The sequence below is a fragment of the Cynoglossus semilaevis genome, chromosome 10 (genome assembly GCF_000523025.1).
Source record: "Cynoglossus semilaevis isolate Cse_v1.0 chromosome 10, Cse_v1.0, whole genome shotgun sequence".
In the NCBI taxonomy this organism is placed as follows: Eukaryota; Metazoa; Chordata; class Actinopteri; order Pleuronectiformes; family Cynoglossidae; genus Cynoglossus; species Cynoglossus semilaevis.
The window spans coordinates 11,612,831-11,629,879 of NC_024316.1; the positions used below are offsets into that span (position 1 = coordinate 11,612,831).

General features: G+C 39.0%; 1 protein-coding gene across 2 annotated transcripts in view; it reads right to left on the minus strand.

The window, feature by feature from the left end:
- The window catches only part of mtcl2 (microtubule crosslinking factor 2), a 56,930-nt gene that overhangs the window by 26,126 nt on the left and 13,755 nt on the right, over positions 1-17,049 (minus strand). The gene's annotated exons all lie outside the window — the stretch shown is intronic.

Sequence of the window (17,049 nt, forward strand, 5' to 3'; positions counted from 1 at the left end):
GCAGCTGATGTGCAACTTGTCAACTTCCCAGAAAATCCCAGAGAGAAACCACAGACACACACGCGCACACACAGACACAGACACACACTCCATCTGTTGTCTGTAAAACACCGGGTGTCTCAGCCAACCACAACACAGCCACCACCCTGTTAGATTCCTATTAATAGAGAGCATCATCTATAGAACAGTGTTATCTTTCTGTTCTCCACTGCATTTCACCTTATTAGCCACACAGCTGTGTTACCTACAAAATGTACAACGCTGCCTTCCAGTCCGCAGCATACAGTATTTATTGACACCATCTAAAGAAGTGCCAGAGCTGGTACTTGGTATCTGAGAGTTCAATAATGTCACAACAACCCTAGAGTTCAACCCTAGACCCGTGAGTGTACCAAGAACTTTTATTTTAACCTTTATGCTACACCTATGATTGACATTCGATGACACATTTTATTCTAACAAGAAAAGAATGAATGAATTACAAAGAACGCCGGTGACCTACAAGAAAGCATTCTAGAATCTCTGGAGATCTCCTCTCAGACATATGGTTACAAACACACCCACACACATTTCCATATGACCTCCTTATGGCCTGTGGCTTTTTATAAACCAGCACCATATATTTAATTAGTGGGATAACTTGTCATGTGTGATTTGACACCTGGAACACACTCACTCCCACACACGCACACACACACAAGCAGAAACTAAGCGTCTTTTAATAACAGCTTCTAGAACATAACAGTCTTGTAGCATGCCTTCATCTCTGTGTGTACGAGTGTACGGGTGGTGAGTGTGTGTGTGTGTGTGCAATCACAAGTGAACTGGAGCATATATGACGCACAGTAATTGGTGATGGGAAGCGCATCAATTACAGTGGGTGAGCGTGCAGAATTAATTCACACTGCAAATACAGTGAAACCAAAATTATTTTCACTACAAGACAGGGTCTGATGACCCTTAGGTGATGCTGACAGTTCAAACACCCTGACAGAGATCAAATATGGGCTCCACCCACAAGCATTAGTGCAGATGTCTATAATATTAGGACTGAAGAACACCTTTTCTATGGTAGTTAAAAAAAAATATATATATATAAATACATAATACAAAATGCAAAGTGGTTAAACCACTTGGCACTTTGGGTGACATACTGAGACATTTTCTTATTAAATCCCATTTTATGATTACTGGAGAAAGTGACCAACTGAATGCAAAACGAACACAAATAAATGAAAGCAGCAGAGGCATGCTCGTATGTTAGCTTGTATATTAGCCGTGTGTTGCAGGATGGCCTTAATGTTCATTTAACGGGTGGGTTTATTGACCCCAGTCTGGATGAAGCCGTCACGAAGGTGTCCACTGAGAGAGAAAACATCCCTGATGGCTGATAAACAACTCTAATGAAGGAGAACACCGTGTGTTTTTTACACTGGGGCTGGTGCTGTCTGCAATGCAGATTTCCCCCTGGGACGGAAGAGTTTAGAAAACATAAAGACTGATTTAATTAAGCTTTTAAAAGCTTTTAAAATACAAAATAAATCTTAATTACTTACTTTCCCTTAGTTGAAACTGCTTTTTTAATACTTTTGTTTTAACTGCTGATTTTGAATTGCCAAAATCTGTTCATTCATTTCTCTGAAGCTTCCATCGTCTCTGGCGTTTCATATATTCTTCTCTGTTCTTATCTTCCATTACACATGCCAGAGGATTTCACTCATGTAATTGGTCACTTGACACCACATGACATGCTGATGGAGTCTCATGGACTCCAGTACAGTGACTCACCAACTGGCAGAGATTCAACAGTAAAAGTAGAAGCATAGTGTAATGTTCAAATGAGACTGTGTTGGACAATGTGTGGCTTTGGATCCAGACTGTGGTCCGCTTATTAGTAACTGCTGACCAATAAGCTGAGCTTATACTTCAAGTGGTGAAGTACTAGACATTATGCAGTATTCCTAAAATAGAATTACATACAGTACGTAAGTCAGATGGCAGGGTTCTGGAACCTTCTGTTCATTTACCCTTACTAATATGACTTTGCACCACCATCACAATGACAACACACAGTCACAATATTCAGTAAGACTGAGGAAATATAGTTAGTTTAACGATAGATAAACTATCTTTCCACATACTACACGTTAATATTTCCAACAATGTACAAATCTGTGATACTTGACAGTGATACATGTGTGTAAACCCAGCAGCTTATTGTTGTTGTTGTTTATATTTATATATCTATATTTTTCCAATAAAGGACCAACTTTCATTATGACAGATGACCAAAAGTGTCATTGTGCAGAAAAATGTGGTGCTTTACCAGTACAACAGCAGACTGCTCGCAAATGAAACAATCTGCCATGGAGTTATAGTCTCTGAAAAAATGACTCTTCTTGCTAGCAATGTTTAAAATGCCATTTGTCCAATAGTTGCAGTATCTGCTTCTCTATTGTTTTCTGGACTAACTCACAGCAAGAATGTACATTAGAAAAGAATCTAAAATGTGAATAGAACATTTTTATATAGATTGAAAACAGCCCATTTGCCACTGTTAGGTCAATGAGGGCCCCAGTTTCATTAGCCCTTGTTTGTAAAGCCTGTATGTTCGAATAGTTAAATCAGCATAATTCCTGACCTGACAAATACAAGATGATACAGGTTCAGGTTTAATTCATTAAAAAACAGTAAAAATAGATTTTCTGTCTTCACCCTAAGCAAAAAAGATTGTTGCAATCTTACATTCCTGCAGCAGTGAAACCCACATCTCTCTTCTCACTGTTTATACTTAAAGGCCAGTGTGTCTCTGTCTCTGTCTCTGTTGTAATAAATTACTCTATTGAAGCCCCTGGCAGAGATTCAACCCTGGTAAGGAAACACACACACACACTCAAACACACACACACTTTCATTCTGCTCTGCTTCACTGCTCTGATCCAATCAGTGCTGGTACCAACACGTAGGTAGCCATTAATTTTTGACCTCAGTTTGACAGTCAAACCACAAACTCCTTTGAGAACAGCGAGTGGGAACCACCAGAATGTTCTAAGTACACAAAGATAAGTCAGGTTGGGGAATTACCACCAACTGTTTGTCAATCCTGACTGCAACAGTCCTGAACTTAAAACCAATTAAACAGGCAGCCAACTGTCAGTCTGATGACCTGTTTCTGTTGGTTAATCTTTTAAAAGTACATTTATAACTAGGGAAAGCAGCCAACATTATCCTGAGAGCACTTGATCTGAATCATTACCAGATGAAACAATGCTGCTTCACACCGTTTAAATAAAGTAGTTTTAGCTTGTGCTAATTTTAATTGGAGAATTCACTGAAAAGTTGGACAAATTATATTATATTAATAATATTACCTCTTCTCTCTTCTTATCGTTCACATGTGTTGATAGATTTCACTAAATTAATAAGATGGCTGTGATGTGACATCACAGTCTCAGAGATGCTAATCCTGTAATCCAGCAGTATTGCTGTTACATAACAAACATACTGAGATCCTTAAGCCAGAAATACAAACTTCACCTTCATTTGTGGTTTTTTGGTGGTGTTTTTGTTTATAATCATGATTAAAATGCATCGTAAATATTTTATTACGTCACTTGTTTTCTATCTTACAGATTAATCAATTAGATGAAATCCCATTAACGCAGTAGGTAGCGGTGACAAAAAAAAAAAAAAAAAACACCACCAGGTGTTTGTTAGCATTGACTTCACTTAAGAATATCAGCATTCATGGTTTATGTCCAGTGCTGTCAAAGCCGCCTGGGGTTATGTTTGTACCAATTACAAGAAAGCCTGTTCAATGGAAGAACCTGCAGATATTTTGTTCATCAACACAGTCATTACGAACAGTCAGACAATGTTCCAGGGTTTTTTTTCCTGCTGGTTTTTGGTGATTAACAACTGCAGGAACGCGGTGCTGTTATTACCACAGCTAGAACATTGAATAGCCGTGTCTCACAGTGAAAACGTCTCTCTTCTTTTTTTCCAACAGATTAGAAACATGTTAAAGTTAATGATCTGTAACACTGTGGACATTATTGACCATTCAATTACTGATGGCGTGGCCTTGTGCACAGCAGTGATGTTATAATTCCCAATAATATCTGTTCTAATGGCTGACCCCCATGACATTGTGCTGAGTGAACAGAACAGTTGGTGATAGCAGCAGAAACTCACTGTCCATGAGCAAGATCTGTAGGAGCTGAAGAAAAAATATCTTTTGACCCTGGATGTAGGATATGTGTAAATAATGTTGCTGCAGACATTTCCATATGTCAGGAAATGGCATTAAATTAAATAAAAAAGTAAACGTTTCTAACCTCAAAACATGCTCAGAATAATATTACAAGTGCAATGTAACATGACCTCCTTCCTTATAAGACACCCATGTGGCTTTCCACCTTAATAATTATTTGCTTTATTCTCCTTTTTTGACAAGCATAAATAAATTTACAGCAAATATAAATTGCAATAACGAAAACAAATCACATGACAAAATTAAACAAATAGATTCATTAAAAATGAAAAAAAAATAGAATTTTTTTTTACACATATAAGATATAAATAAACATAGGGAATAAGCTCATGGTAATCTAGTAAACTATGTTTGACAGTGGAAGTTTGATGTACCAATGTTATGACAATACCCACAGACTTCCTTCTACAGAGTTGAGTTTATGTGATGAATCAATTCTTCTGCAGGAGATATTTATTCACTTCCCCGTATTAGTCATATTATTATATCTTGTAAAAATGTCCAAGTTGGTCCTTTTTTTACAGCTGGTTCAGCTCTACTGGCAGGAGTATGGACTGCTTTGCTAACGACATGGAGATTCAGAATGGAAAGGGAGCCTTGATAGGATGAATGATGACCTTGGTTTCCTAGAAGTGCTTTGTTAGAGATGGATGGGCGAGCTAATCAGGCAACTAGAGTGTGACAGGTCTTCAGATAGTTCAACGAAAACAACAGGAACATTTCTCTCAGCTCTGCTAAGAACATCGTGGTCTACAGACTTTCTAACGTAGCTGTGGTCTCTACAGTGGTCCACTGCCGTCCTCTACCACTGTTCTGAAGGATGGAGATAAATCAACCTCAGTCAAGAATTACCGTCCAGTCATCCAGGCCACTGAGCACGTCCACCCACCCACACTGAACACACCTCCCTGGTTTTTCTTATATCCTTCCTGTCCTAATTTATTTTCCCTCTACATCTTCATCCTGCTTGGCTCTGTTTTTCCATTTGTTTTGTTTCATTGTAAATATTGGCACAAGTGGAAAGAAATCAATGCCCAGAATCCACCACAGGTACTTCAGCTAATTGGAAATGTTGGGTTTTCATGGAAGGAAAAAGGCAGCAATGCTGGAGACAACATGAACAGGGGGACTTGATACCATTACACTGCAAAACATTAAGAGATATTTAATCATGTTTTAATTGTTAGCCAACAAATGCAAACCAATAACTTTAAATGCCTAATGTAATGCCATGACTTTTCCACCAGTATTTTCACCGCAGCCTCTCGAAGCCTTTAAAGGTGTTTATAACCTTCTACTTCCTGTTTTACAAGATTTAAATTGAATTTTCTTTGGAGTAACTTCTGCCTCTTTAGTTGTGTCCCTCAAAGCCAATTTCCAAGGTGTTCTAGGCAGTTCCACTATCATTACCAACACGTGAGCACATCACATAATAATCCCTCACTCTTTATCTCTCCCAGCCATCAGAGAGGGTGTGATTACATTTGAGCCTCTCTTTTCTCTGCTCAGTCAAGTAATAGAAAAACCACTACTCCATTCTGACCCATTAACCAGCAAGAATTGGTTTCTGCATTGAATGACTGGGAGACTGAGACTGGAGTTTTGGTAAATCTAAAAATGCCACATAAAAACATTATACAGTTGCCAATAGTCTCTCGCCGTAAATATTTAAATAACTGATTCATTATCTTGAAATATGCATTCATATATAGAGATATAACCTTATGTTTCAAAATGTCAAGACAGAGGTTCTTAGCTACAATTTTGTTCAACTGTAATTTTATTTGTCTAAGGAAAACATTCTTTTTACTGCTGAAGTCTGTTGAATGACTGAGAAACTGTCAAATGGACAACAGCCAGATGAGAAAAAACTACAGGCGTGTCAAAAGAAATCAATTTGCGGCGTCATATTTGTGTCGCGACGGATTATCTGAGCCATAAAACATGACCAGCTGTGGGAACCAGATGCCACTATCAGAATTCTTAAATGTAACCGTCGAAAGAAGCCTTGGGCTCTATCCGTTTCTGTTTAAGTTCTGCTGCAACTGTTACTGTTACTAGTGTAATATTCTATTTAAGGGAATTAATTAATTCAACATAAGTAATTAATCACCAACAAAGCATTTCAATTTGTTTTTGGAAAGTAGTGAAATACTTCATCCTGCATGTAAATATGTTTTAATCGAGCTACAAATGCACCTGTTTTTTCCTGCTGTCAGAGGAGGTGAAACTGTTCCAACATCTTTACATAACACAGTGGTCAGAGGAGTTCAGAGAGTTCATGCTCTTCTGTTTCTGTCCATCTTTTCACTTACATAATCTGAGAAACAGAAAAGCTGATCATGTATAAAGCGGATGATGATGAGTCGGGAAAGCTGTTTTCTAAGTGATTAAAGTATCACATTTTACAGAGAATAAAGTAATGTGTGTGAAAATACCCAAATGTGGTTCATACTCATTATAGTTACAGAGGTTTATACAGTTGTCTATAGACAACTCAAGCTGTATCTTTTTAATGGAGGAGCACTTGCTCCACTGAGGAGGTTTGGCCTTCATTCTGTGTTATGTTCTATGATACATTGGAACTGCAATAGATTTCATTACAACTTTGGAAATGTATTATGTTTTAATTGTTTTTGAATGATTTCCATTCTGAATGATATTTAGCAGATCCATCCACCATCTCATACATATCTGCATAGCCTATTCACCACCATCTCATACATATCTGCATAGCCCTATGTCAAAAAACCTCTGTTCCATATATTCCCAATGTCATGGCTACACCACCAAAGTGTCTGATCTCTGCCTGTCTGACTTCATCTACCTGCAGCTCGTCCGTCTCGGTCCCTCTGCTGATTTCTAATTCTGTTCATCCAGGTCACTCCAAAAAAAGTCTCAGCTTCTTATCTTCAGCTCAGCCTGCTGTCAGTCAGTCAGTCAGTCAGTCAGTCAGTGAGTTGGTCCAACTGTCTGGCATCTTGACAGGTGTCAGTACTGTCATCCTAAACTTCTTTTCACTCTCACTGCTGTCACACATCAGTTCTGACAGCCAACATCGTCCTGTCTGTATCTTCATGTTCACCTGTTTTGTACACTGTCCACAGCTTTTTATGGCTGACAAGCAACTACAGTCCATTGGGGTCAGCAGTTTCTTCCTTCTTTGTTTCAACTTGCTCTGTTATTTAGGGCATTTGTGTGATTAAACCAAAGGCAATTCATTCAGTCCATTGACCTTGAAGACTAAGTCAAAAAGAGAAGAACATTTTCATTTTCCTCCACCTGGTGTGATCATCACATTTTTCTCAATGTCTTGTGTCTTCTGAGGAAATCAGCAATCAAGTGATGTAGTACAACTACTTACATATTACCACCTGTAATTGTTGTTAATGTTAATTAGAAAGAAAAAGTAAAAAATCAATGTTGATTTTATTTCCTAGGAGGACTTAGGGAAGTTTAGTTTTGGTGGCTGACCTGTCTTTAACATTTGTTTTTGTGTGTCTGACACCGACTTGATGATGTCATTCAGTTCAGTCCATAATACACACTTAATAATTAACAATATCAACTGTTAAAAATAAACCTCTGAAAGGAAAGCTGTGATGTGAATAGAGATAATTAATATAATACAACTACAGAGGATTATTTTGATCTAAAAAAAAAACCCATCTGTGACACAATTAGTACGTATAAGATCTAAAATAAAATAAATGAGAATATAATATAATATAAACAAGAAGGACAAAGGAAGATAAAAGGGCAGTAGAAGACAATCAGAGCACTGATCCATACTAATGAGCACTGTACTGTGGAAGTGTGGGACTCTGAATTATGCAACAAAGACGTACAACTACTGAAGTAGTGACAATGAAGTGCTGTGAATATTCATGTAGGAAGATAATCATCATCTTGTAACTCTTCTCTCAACAAAAGGCCTGAGGCACCAGCACAAGAGCTCTGCTATAAGAAAATCAGTGGTGAAGATGTGAGGTGAAAATATCCACTGTTGAGTCATGAGGTTATGAAGTGTAGAAAACAACAACACAAGAAAATTAAAAAATATATATAAATTGCAGGATAAGGAAGTTTAAACCAATTCCTTTTCTACACCACGGCCCCCCAAACAGCCTTAGCTTCTGGCTGCAGACCCCTTTTGCAAACCCACAAACAATGCTACAATGTACAAAATATACATATTACTTCACATAAAAAAATATATTTTCGTACTTTTATTCAGCAAGCTAGTAAAGAAACATAACATTTTAAAAATGTATTTTCGTACTTTTATTCAGCAAGCTATGTGCTAGCTGAGCAGCTTGATAAGAGGTGCAAACCACGAGGTCTACACAATATATTATTATTATTTTATTATTTTCGTTTGTTTATTTTTAATCTTCCCTCCAATTTTCCAAGGCCCTCCAAGCGCCCCCTGGTCCACCTAGTGCAGACTTTGAAAACCACTGGTTCAACAATCATCTGGTCCACATTTAGGAATCTTAAAAATGTAACAGCAGCCATGATTTATCTCAGTTTGCAGGTATGTTGCTAAAGCACCTGCAGCTTGACTTTTTATTTATTTATTTTTACTATCTTTATCAACTGAATGTGTAACATATCAATCCCCATAAACCACAGAAGGTACTGCAGGAGCTTCAGTACAGGTTATTTATACTTAAGGGTCTTTTCCATGGTTCAGAGAGGGTGACTGCTAAAGCATGTGTTGAGAGAGAAAAAGCAGAGCCATAAGTTTTGCCCCGGTTTCCAAGGCACAGAGGCCATAAAAACAAACACCTTAACACAGAAGGGTTATTTATCAGGTTCTGTAGAACTCTACGGCCTGAAATATACTTCTCTTCAAATGCAGTGTGCGAACACCGCTTCTACTCCGTTTCTCCTCCAGACTCACGACTGCTGTGGAACATCACAGTACAGTGTTGCCACAGCAACGCCCCACACCGCCACTGTAGCCATAGTAACTAAGCTGCAGACAGACAAGCATCGGTGGGAGGGGCCAGCTACGCATTTTACACGTCTCCACTTCCACATCACAACAAGAACCGGCAGCATGGTGATGATGTCACGGATCCACACTTTGGACCCAGAGAGAAGGCAAATAATGGAAGTAGAGATGAGTCATGGAGGGGTCAGAAAAATATATATGGAAGAGAAATCTGAGATAGACACACAAGGGACCTGGCCTCAATGTGTGTTTTATTAATTCCTCATTTGCGTTTTCCTGCTGCTGAGTACTGCTCCTACTGCAGCCTTCAATAACCTTCAACACTCATTATTCCTAGAACATCTTCCTAGATCTCTACTTGACATTGTCCTTTTTGTCTTTTTTTATTTTAATAGTATCTGTACAGGTAAAAAAAAAAGTTTTATATGCTGAATGCAGGGAAATTTTGGCACTCAATATCAACTAAACTACCACTGAACTATTTCACCATAATCATGAAGACAATATTACCGTAAAATATTTCTATTTTAAGTGCCAAATGGACCAAATCCAATTTACTTTACTATAAGTATGAATGGGACAACAAAACATGTCCTCTCTATGAGATAAGTATGTTTTTAATGATATATTAGTAATTTTGCAGTGCTTCAAAGTATTGTAGAAAGACCATTCGAGTGCCATATTTGTTTTACAGTTGAGAGGTCAGATAAAGGTTAATATGCTTCTGACATATCAGAGCAGACGGAGAGGAAACATTGGGATTCTTTGGACTGTCTGTAACTACAGTTTAATACAGTTCACCTGTAATATAGTTAGCGCTGCAGGTACTGAAATGGAATACCAATGAAGAGCCATGTAGAGTCCAACCATCGGTCAACCCTTACAGCACCAAGGTCTCTGCATCATAAATCAATGCAATATCTGGCTTTTCTCTGATTTAATCACAGGGGAAACGGTAGCTGTGATGTATTAATGTAGAACTAATAACCAAACAGTGGGACGACACACGGCCTGATGAACTTTCAGCTCACATGCTGGGTCTAAGATCGTTGATATGATCAAATGGAGAAGCTATTGAAAATATTAAAAACCAAAAGAACTAAGATTAAATTTAATATGTCTCTTCTAATCAGGAAATTTGACATGGTGAGACTAATTTCTCATTTCATAGTTCCATAACTAAACCAATTTGTGATGATTTTTTTTCCCCTTTGTGCCCATGGCCCATTAGAGGTTCTGCTTGGAAAGTGTGGCCTTTAACTTAGCGTGAGTGTGAAACCATTAAGCTCAAAGGCTCTCTAAGTGTGTGAAAAATTTAAATGCCTGTATTGATTCTGCCGGGGGGTGAGCTCAGCTTAGTCCTGCTCAGTACTGAGAAACTAGTGGAGCAGCCAGAGACAGACAAACGCTGAGCAGACTGCAATTATTCTGATAGATGAGAAGGAAAGTTTAATAAATGTCACTGTGAAGAGGATCAATTCACAAATATTTGAATCTCCAAATTCAGATCAATCAGACAAATGAGCAACACTTCAACCATCACGGTGGATTGGTAAATTATCTCACATGTGGAAAAGCTTTTGCTGAAAATGCTTTGAAAACGTCCTGATGAACGGATTGCTTCACTCATGTATAACTCATGAGCTGAGAGCTGCACTGCAACACAAACATAACACAATAAAATAAATTGCAAATGTTCTCGAAGAGCAACAGGAAACTTCAGCATTTTACCAATGGAGGGAAGAAAAGCCCTCTAATCGTATTGCTCTATAGATCACTATTGTGTCTGCAGATCCTCTTTCATGCGCGTGTGTGTGCTGTATGCGTGTGTACACGTGTGTTCATCTCCCAGCAGAGACCAGACCACAGCTTTTATAGCAGACCCTAAAGACTGACATCGCTGAGATAATCTGATCTCCTGTCTGCTCTCAAGAGCTATAAACCTTTTAAATGTGTGGGGGACAGCGTCCACAGGCCCAGCTGCTGTCTCCAGTCCCACTGTGATGTCTTTCAACAACACCTTTTCAAAGGTTTCATTGTACCTGCTGCTTTTTTTTTAATATCATATCTTCCCCATCGTTCTCACCTTAGTCCTGCTTCTTCTTTCTGTGCACAGTTAGAGATGTATGGCCTTGAAGCTTCCTGTTCATCAAATAAAAATGTTCACCTTATCTTCAAACACACAGCTATACTAACCCTTAAAAAAGCTGCAATTTTTACTGTCTAGTCTGGAAAACCAGGAAACACTTGCACCTATCCACCTGATGCTGAGAAAAATGTAGGAGCAATTACATCTGACATTTTCCATCTCTGTGGCTCAGTACCTCCTGCTTCGACGCTATCAGCAAAGTAAGAAAGTGTAGGTGTAAAACTCTGCTATCAAATAATTATTAAATAATCAAAAGAGTCCAGTCATTATGTTGGACATTGTATATTGTAAATTCTGCATCATTCTACAGCTTCAACCAACCTAGAGATGAAGATGTAACTTTTTATTTAGCCTACACTGCTGTCATGAATTTGGAACTGCATAAATCGTTTCTGCAATATTGGCAGGGTGACCACACCTTTATAAAACAGCCAATAAAGGTGTGACACTTCCAGTGTTTTCCATGAATGAAAAAGAGAGAATGTGGTGGATCACCACAATCTTGTTTGGGCATGCAGTCTTGCATGCCCAAACAAGGGGGAAATTTCCGAGTATACTCATTTACCATGTAACATTTAGAGGGGGCGCTGTTTTACACATCATAAAATGCTCCCACAAAAGTGGAGGAGGTAACAGTGTTTTTAATAAATGATGGTTATTTAGATGATTATTAGCGGTTCTACAGCACTGACTGGCACCCTCTGACGTCTTCTGTCTCTTCTCCTTTATGTTCCTTTCTCCTCTCATACCACAGAACATAAACAACTTTTTCTTATCCGGCTGTCCTCTCAGATACACATGTCACCGTCTGCTGTCTCTGGTGAGTGTTTCGAGACTGACTTCCATCTCTGTGTTCTTCTAACACCATCTTCATTCCAATCAATCACACTGACCCAGATAGAATTAGGTTTAAACCCGGGCAGCTTTGAAGTGCTGACCCATTTAACAACAGTCCTGTCCCAATAGAAAAACTTATGGATTTTACTGTGTCTGTCAGGACGACCTTTGGGGAAATAACACAAGTGTCACGACCTGCATCTGCAGAGGAGCGCAAACGATTCCGGGCTGTTTAGCTGAATTGCACTACAGAGATTATTTAAGTGAGATGATGTAAAGGTCTTATAACTTCCCTCGTCATCTGCTCGTATAATTTTACAGCACAGAAGCAGCGGTGGAGGCACTAACCTGATTAGGGTCCTATGTTTCTCCTTGGAGATGTGCTAACATGTTCATAACACCAGCATGTGTTTCAGGTTAATGATTTGCAGAAGTTTTCTTTAAGCTAGATCAGTGGTTCTTAACCTTGTTGGAGGTACTGAACCACATCAGTTTCATATGCGGATTCACCGAACCATACGAGATGGCCAAGCAAGGGGCGTGTCATCACGAATCATAAGAGTCGGGTTTGTGTCTTTTCCTCCGCCGAATCCCTGGATGTCATCACGAATCATAAGAGTCGGGTGTGTGTCTTTTCCTCCGCCGAATCCCTGGGGTTCGATCAAACCCAGGTTAAGAACCACTGAGCAAGATGATGGCGTTAGTCAGACCGAAGAATTCATAATTCAAGAAAGAAACTATTAGGAAATAAGTTTGATGAAAAACAGCCAGAAATCGTTGTAATATTTGTAAACTTGACTCTGACTCTGATGGTCAGACATTATGCTAAGCTAGTAAATGAATCAGGTCAGGACAGTAGGGAGAGAGGCGTGCGGTCCAATGGTTAATCCCTCCATTAGGACTGAACGTATCTTAGTCCACATTGAAGGTCAGTGTGGAAATGAAAATGAGCACACTGCAGGTCGACGCCCTACCTGTAAAACACGCACAAACATATATATACAGAGCACACTGCAGAAACTAGAGCAACTCCGGCTCCACATCCCTCCGCTACAAACAATGGGCAGCACTTCCTGTAAGTAAAAAACAACGGGAACAGTTTCCTTCAGCACCGAGGGTGAAGACATGTGACAGAGGGGGAGTAAAAAGGCAGTTCACTCACAGCAGAGGAGAAGGAACAACGTATCTTTGTTTGTTTACTCTACAGCAACTGTGTCTAAACGTTTCAGCATTTGATTTAGTCCATAAGAAATTATTTTGTTTTATGGTTATGTAAATTAAACCTGTTTGTGAATTAAGCATAAGGCGATGGAGGAATGTTGTGTTTTTTCACCAGCTTCATGGGAAAACGAGAGAAAGAGAGAGAAGGTGACCATAAATGTGTCACTTTTATATATGTCCATGTGACCAAGCAGAGAGAGTGACCTTATCTTCCGAGATGTACTAACTCTAAATTATCATGTACTCTCATGAACACTACTAAATAAACATGTCCTCTTCCCCCACTCTTCCTCCCTTCATCACGGAGAGAGTGAGTGAGAGAGAGAGAGAGAGAGAGAAAGAGAGAGAAATCTTAAATGGAGGTACGACACTGTCTTTATTGCCTCCATGGGAAAAGTAACAAAAAGAATGATGGATGCACCAACCAAGGGGAGAACAACAGACTGCTAGAATAGATATGTAATAAAAGAAATCATTAGGGCAAAATTATTTTGCAATTTGCCTTACTGCCTGCAGCCACTCAAGACTTCTAATCTAATTGAGTTAATTTTTTTCCCCTTGTCTTCATGCCTACCTTCTGAGAGCCCACATGGTTCAATCCCCTCTCAATATCTCTTCTCTGCTCGCTCAGTCCTCCACTGGTTAATTCCCATCTCTCTCTGTCTTTCTCTCTCTCTCTCTCTCTCTCTCTCTCTCTCTCTCCCCTCTCTGTCTCTTCACGTCTCCTTTGTTCAATTTCTTTGTTTTCATCTTGTGATTTTACATTTTTCTTCTTCTTGGTGATTTTGTTTCTGTTCACTCAACCATCTTTTCTTTATACTTTTTCCATTTCATCTCCCACAGTCTCCTTATTTTAACCTCCCCATGACTGCATGAGTCCTTTGTGCTCACTCACCTCCGGGCAACGTGGCCCAAGCTAAAATAGAAGGTTTTTCTCTTCAACCTCTGCTGCATTGGATGAACAACCTGCCCTGCAGCCAGACGCACAGGGAACAACAAACAAAGGACATTGTTTTGACTGGCTGTAATCCTTTGAATATATTCAGGAAATAGGTTTTCAATTCATTTAAATATTTAATATTTTAATTATTCTGCAATAGTTTTATTGTTATATAAAAATAGGTCTCAATCTACTCAGCTGTCACAATGTTGTGCAGAGTGTGTTGAAACACAGCAAATAAGGTCACACTGATAGATCAGATGGGCATGTGTTGAATCTCATGGAAAAAAATTATAGCCTTAATTTAATAAACAGACAATATTAGCAGTCTGTGTCTGATTTTTCAAATCAATCTGGAAATGCTGTTTTGATTGCAGTACCACTGCTGACCAGGAGAGGCTAGTGCACAAAGATATAGGTTCAGAAATTGCCTTTCCTTGTGAAATACTAAATAAAGTCTTTTGCGTAATTGCATAATGTAGTTTGCACTATAGTGACAGCCCTACTTGAACTTTACCTAGATAATCACACTGCTTCGTTCCACAGATATATTGTTGCTCTATGTCTCTGGTGACCTATATAAATACAATACAGGTTAAAAGGTGAAGGCTTGAAGCACGCTGTTGTAACACATAAAACATGACAGTGGTGCACTTTTGCAACACTCTGTGACACTCGGCAAAATGATTTTCCTTCAACCCTGGTTTCAATTATGCACCCTTCCATTTATTCTCAGTCACTTTAATCCATCCATTCCTCGTCCTCACCTTCAGATGAAAAAACACCTGGAAACATCACCCTGATACAGCCACCTTCCCATAAACCTCCTGAGGCCCCTTCAGCTCACCACGCCTCCTCCTATGCCTCCTAACCTAAACACATACGTTACTATCATCTGTTCCTGCCTTCATCATACCTGACCTTCAGAGGTCAAAGAGCTGGAGTGTAGCAGTGGTTGTGGAGTCTGAGGGAGATTAGGAAGAGGTGAAAATGATTCAAAGATGGAGGGAATGAATGAGAGGAGGAGTAATGACTTTGATATGGGGGTTGGCGAGAGACAAAAGACACACAGAGGGTGCTGGATGGTGGGAGGAGGTGGAGACAACCAGGGAGAGACACAGCAAGAGAGGAGTGAGGGAAAAATATCCTACATCAGCATTCCTGAATGTCTGTGAGAACAGCAGGAGATGGAGGTGGGGGAGAGAAAAGGACTGGGAGGTGACAATAAATAGTGAGAAAAACATGGTGGTAAGAAGAGAGGCTGGAGGGAGGGGAGGTGGCGTCAGTCTGCCAGGGTGGGACACGTGGGAGAAAGGTAACATTTAAGGAGTAGGCGTGTGAAAATGAGAGGGTGAGGGAACATTTCCTTTTATTATAAACTTGATTCCAATGATTGTGTTTTTGAACCAGAGCAAAGTAAACAATAGTGCTATTAATAGTGTACTGTACAAATACAGTTTTAATACAGAGAAGGGGTAAATCATTATGCAAAGATGCAGATTTTATTTACACAACTTTTCACCTTTGACACTATTTAGAATATAACCTTGATATTGGGCCTAAAGTACACAGTTCTGTTATTACAGATCTTTTCAGTCCTAATATTAAGCCTGGACTCTAATGTCTATATATATATATATATGTCTTAATAAATTGTCTGATTCCTCTCCAGGTTGCAGTAAAATACTGAAAGGCTGCAGCAGCACAGTGAGGGTTTCAGCCAGTGCTCTAGATAACACTGCTTTTAAAAGAACATCGATACCAGTGCAGACTGGAGGTTGCAGACACTACAATGGTAGGCAATCAATAATTCACAAACCTCCACACTTTTGAATCATCACAGGCTCTGTTGTCCATAAGCTCCTGTACATTAATGCCCAGTCTGGTCAGATTTTCTAGCATGAACGTTTAGTTTAAAATAAAAGACATTTATTTTACTTGATGAAAAGACCGTCTAACTCATTGAGTTATTCTTCAGTTTTACAGTAAGAAAGTCAAACAGATGAGTAAAATATACATGTGTGGATGGGCACACATCCAGACAGATATTCATAGATATACACACGCGCACACAGTTCCCTGAATCTTATCAGCTATGTGAAGAATTCCCTTCTGTGCAGAGTTAGCGTAACAGAAAACAACAGACCCAAACACAGCTGATGAAACCAGGCTGCTAGACAGTGAAACTCAGAGTGTGGAATTCAATAATATCAGTTGAGAGGATAAATATGTAAAGAACATATGTACAGATCACTGATTAATTTAACGTTTATATCGAATTTTACTGCATGTGGAAAATGTAATGCCACTTACAAAGAGTAAAACTTGAACTACGTTGACCATGAACATGAATTTCAATCTAAGTTCAAAATACACCCAAAACTCACATAAAACATATTAATCAGTGATGATCAGCAAACGCATTTCTCAACATTTCAAACTCCTTTTACCTTTCGCAGGAGAACCACGGTGATGAGGTAAACAACAACACATTTGAAGACCACAGCTAATTAGCATGAATCTACAATCCCATTTAACATTCATTACACAGAACTCATTACTACAAACGAGGTTTGTCAAAACCACAGAGTCACAGAGAGCATATCACTGTGGAGACATCATCTACCACAACAAATAAACACACACACTTATAAACAAGAGGAGGCAAC